Below are 4,517 nucleotides of genomic sequence, written 5' to 3' on the forward strand. Positions count from 1 at the left end.
GCATCCTCCCGCCTCCCCTTCACTCCTCCTCCGCTCCCCCCCCCGCCCCAACCGGGGGTGTGCAACGGGAGACGGGGAGCACCGAGCACCCACCCCCCCGCCAGCTCCGGGGAGGGGGGGGGACGTAGGGAAGGTTTTTCCAACCAACGGAGCACATTCATACCCCCGCCTATAGGTACCGCCTATAGGTGCTTTGAGGGGTTTGGGAGGCCTGGAGCTAATTACAAAGAGAGATTAATTAGGAAGAAAGCCCTGGTAAAAATGAGCTTTGCAGGGATGGGGTCCTTCCCACCTTGCAAATGGTTTTGGGGTAAGAGAGGTCAGCGGGGTCCCAACGAGCTGTCCCATGGAGAGATGGATGGATGGATGGTTGGTCAGAAGGATGGATGGACAGAAGAATGGATGGATGGTTGGATGGATGGTCAGAAGGATGGATGGATGGACGGACGGACAGAAGGATGGATGGATAGATAGATAGCAGCTCTGGCTAGCAGAATCCAGTAACCCCCAGCTTTTTGGGGAAGCACACGTAGGGTCTCTGCTCCCAAGCATAACCAGGGGGTGGAAGCAGAGAAGGAAGCCAAAGGGTGGGGTGGTGGAGACATCAGTCCTGGGAGAGGACACCTGTCCCCAAGGAAGGTGCTCCAGGCAGGGACACCATGGATGTTCCCACCTCTCGTGAGCTGGCCGAGGCTGCAGGTGACACCACAGGGATGTGATGCTCTTGGGTTTTCTTGTATGGGGAAAAAAAAAAGGCATGGGGAGGGGACAGAGCAGGTGTCCCCTGCCACCGAGCGGGGTGAGAGCCCTGGGGGGACCAGCCCTTACTGGGCTCTCCCCAGCAGGAGTGTGGGAGGATGGTGGTGGTGCTGGGAAGGGGAGAGGTACCATCTCTGCTCCCAGAGCGTGGCTGCAACGCGCCAGGCTGTGAATTACAATCTCCTGGCAGTCAATAAATGCAGCGTTGTATAAATCAGCGCGCGGGGCTGGCGGGATGTGCTGCTGCTGCTGCTGCTGCTGCTCACACCAGAGAAGATCAGAGACAAAAAGGGCTGAGACTCCTCAGCTGCCCCTCTGATGGGCGGGAAAGGGCCCCCCGCAAATCCATCACGGGGAGGAAAAACAGGCCAGGTGGAAATTTCCATCCTTTCTCCTTGGCTGAAATAGCTGGAATTTGGCTCAGAGCAAAGCCCACTGCTGTGCCGGGCTCTGCCTGAAGCCGGGGGCTCAGCTTTCCTTGCTCCTTTCCTTGGCTGAGCACCTGCAAAGCTCAGCACACTAGTGCAAGGGGGGATATTTCGGGCTGCTTGTTTCGGATGAGCTCGTTCAGCTCTAATTTGAGAGTGCCATTGTAAAAAAATCTCAAAGCACCTCACTCCTCTTGGGGTACGTCCCCTTGCCCTACACCAGACCCCCATCACCCCCTTCCAGGCACCGTGGAAATTTAAGAGAAGGGGGTGACTGTGGTGGGGGTTCCCCGGCCGTGCCTGGGGATGGCACCCAGATGGTGTGGATGCTCTGCAAAAAAAGAGCAGGATGAGCTGGAGCATATGTGTGCTTGCCTTTTCCTGGCTCGCCAGGCAGCGTTACTCACCGCTTTCTGCGGGGACACTCACTGCTCTCCGCAGGGATTCTCCCCGGGAGCCGGCTCTCCCCATCCCAAAACCCCAGGTACGGAGCCAGAGCTGGAGGAGGGGGCTCGGCTCAGCTCAGCTCCCAAATGCACTCGGTGCTCCCCGAGCCCTGGGGTGACGCTGCCACCAAACACCTCGTGCCAAATAACAAGCCCTTGACTTTTACCATCCTGTTTAAAAATCACACACCTCTTGATCCTCGTTCTGGGGGGACAAGGGGGTTCTCTTTCTGCTATTTCTGCTATGGGTGCACCTGGGGTATCTCCAAGCTATGGCTTGGAGGGCTATGGGGGACCACAGGGAGATGAATCCATCAGGGTGAACTTCTCCAAGTGCTTTGTCTCTGCCTTCCCCACCCCCAAGGGCAGCGTCAGACCCAAACGACACCGTCCACCCTCCCAAAGTGACAAAGGTCCCCCCCTGAGCATGGGCAGGCTGAGCTGCTTCTGCCCGATGGGGGCACAGGGGGTGGTCCCCTGAGCTGGGCTCTCCCCGAGTTTTGCTGGGCTCTTCAATTTTTTAAGCCGAGCCTGAATAATTCAGCTTTGATGGAGCTGGCTCGAGGTTGGGGAGCTCGGATGCTCCTTGGGTTTCTGCTTGACCCACTTTAACAGCCAGAAAAACCTGCCAGGCACGATGCTCCCAGCGCCAGGGGGCAAAGCTGGCCCAGACCCCTGGTCCCCATGGCAGGAGGGACATCCCCACACGCAGCTCCATCCTGAGCTCTCCCCCTGCCACCCCCACATCCAACGCCACAGACCACAGAGCATCCCTCGTCCACACCACAGCTTTTTAGAGGTATTTTTGCCTTCTCCCCTTCTCCTGCCTCTCCCTGCTGTCCCACGGCTCCTGGCATGAGTGGCTGCATCCCAACAGCATCCCAGCAGCGTTTGTAGGATTACCAGGAGGGATTTGCTCTGCTCCATGAACCAACTAACACCCCTCGGCCGCCTCGCCACGGCTCCTTGCTATTCAGAGCCTCACCTCGCTCTCCTGGAGCCTGGAGGAGCACTGATTAATCCCGCCGGGCGGAACAAGGCGCTGCTGATTCATTGGGCTCGGAGACGTTGGATTAGGACGGTCTCCAAAAAATCCCCCCTCTTGAGATTTTTTTTTTCCTTGCCTTTCCAGCGGAGTCAGTTTTTTATTAATCGTTGCTGCTGCAGAGGTGAGAGAAAGGAGAGACCTTTGAGGCACCTGCATCCTCCAAAATCCATGGCATTTCACCCTTGGGGACTCGGGAAGTGGCCGTCCCTGCTGTCCCCATCCCTGTGGGCACAGCCACAAGCTGGCCCCTCCAGCACCCGCTCCACAGAAACCCAGTGGCAAAGCACATCTCCCTCACCCCAGCCAGGGTGCCCTGGGCTTTCTGTGCCCGTTGCTGTCCCCTCTGCACCAGCCGGGGTGGGTGACACCCTACCTGTGACCCTGAGCAAGCAAAGGGACAAAAAAACCCCCACCTCTTCAAATTCCACCCCGACACCCCCCTGCCCAGTGCTCCCAGGAGCACCACGCATCCATCTCTTCTGCTTCATGAGGAGGGAAGGCTGCAATTCCCTCTTGGAAAAGCTCCTTTAAATAACTTTGCAGCCTTCACATCCTTCCCAGGGGTCTGCTCCCAACACCCCACCGGGGCCGGGAGCGTCCTCGGCAGCTCCGGCTTTGCACGGAGACGGGGGGGATTAAACAGGGATGTTGTGACTTGGCTGGAGTCACACTTGGGGGATTATCAGGGTCTGGGAGAAGCAGGGAGCAGCCAGGGAATTTGTTCGATGCAGGTGGAGGGGGTTTGTGGCAATCCGATTGGGGGCGAGCAGAAATCCCTGGTGCTGGGGGGAGCTCAGCACTGGGGGCCACAGGGATTAACTGGGTTTTCCCCAAGCTTTGAAAAGCTTGGGGTGGGAGGAGGAGTCGTTCTGAGCCCAAAGTGATGGGTTTAAGGGCTCTGGGGAGACACAAGGGCAGAGTCAGAGAAGAGAACATCAGCTTCAGGGCAGCCAGCTCTCATCCCAAAAGCCAAGGACCAACTCCTTCCACGTGGATGCCCCGATTCTCCTCCGAGGGGAGACTCTGCATCTCCCACCCCCAAATCAAACCAAACCAGCCTGGAAGAGCTGGAGAAACCCAGGGAGGATACCCACAGCCTCCACATTTCCTCCCCCCCAACTCCGCCTGCCTCGGGCCCCCCGCTTCTTTGTTGGAAGAGATTTGCATCCATCACTAATTAATCCAAGATGAGCTGCTAATTCAGCTCCTTGATTGCAACTTTGCATAATTGCTGCACGCACAGGCAGAGCGGCAGGACGGGATAAAAAAAGGAGACAATCAGTGGTGGGTGCAGAGGAAACAAGGGCCGGGAAGGGCCGGTTCATCTCGCTCCCACTCACCGGGCTATTTAAAGACTCAAGTTGAGAGAGGAGATTTTTCTCTGGAAAGAGAAAATGGTGAAAGCCATCCTTGGATGGCTTTTTTTTTTTTTTTTTTACCCCCGTGCCAGGATCACAAAGCCCCTCTGGTGATGGGGAAACCACTACTTATAGGCAACACAGCCCCTCTGCCTCCTCCCTCTTCCCTGTGTCCAAGCTGTTGTCTGTAGGTTTCAGAGTGAACGCTCCACTGAGCAGGGCGATTGCATCCCCCAGAGCCAATGCTCCAGGCTTCTCCCCCTGCCACATTAGATCCCCACAGCCATAGGCAACACAGCCCCTCTGCCTCCTCCCTCTTCCCTGTGTCCAAGCTGTTGTCTGTAGGTTTCAGAGTGAACGCTCCACTGAGCAGGGCGATTGCATCCCCCAGAGCCAATGCTCCAGGCTTCTCCCCCTGCCACATTAGATCCCCACAGCCATGAAGGCTGTTAATTAACCCCCCCACATACAAACCAAG

General features: G+C 57.2%; 1 protein-coding gene across 2 annotated transcripts in view; it reads right to left on the reverse strand.

The window, feature by feature from the left end:
• Positions 1–2,749, reverse strand: part of SLC29A4 (solute carrier family 29 (equilibrative nucleoside transporter), member 4) — a 10,910-nt gene extending 8,161 nt beyond the window's left edge. For both annotated transcript variants that reach the window (XM_014946208.1, XM_014946209.1), the window contains exon 1: positions 2,619–2,749. The gene's annotated coding sequence lies outside the window, so the exon portion shown is untranslated. The remainder of the gene's footprint in view (positions 1–2,618) is intronic.
• Between the last annotated feature and the right edge of the window lie 1,768 nt (positions 2,750–4,517).

This window comes from Calidris pugnax, unplaced genomic scaffold (genome assembly GCF_001431845.1).
Source record: "Calidris pugnax isolate Ruff unplaced genomic scaffold, ASM143184v1 scaffold123, whole genome shotgun sequence".
Lineage (NCBI taxonomy): Eukaryota > Metazoa > Chordata > Aves > Charadriiformes > Scolopacidae > Calidris > Calidris pugnax.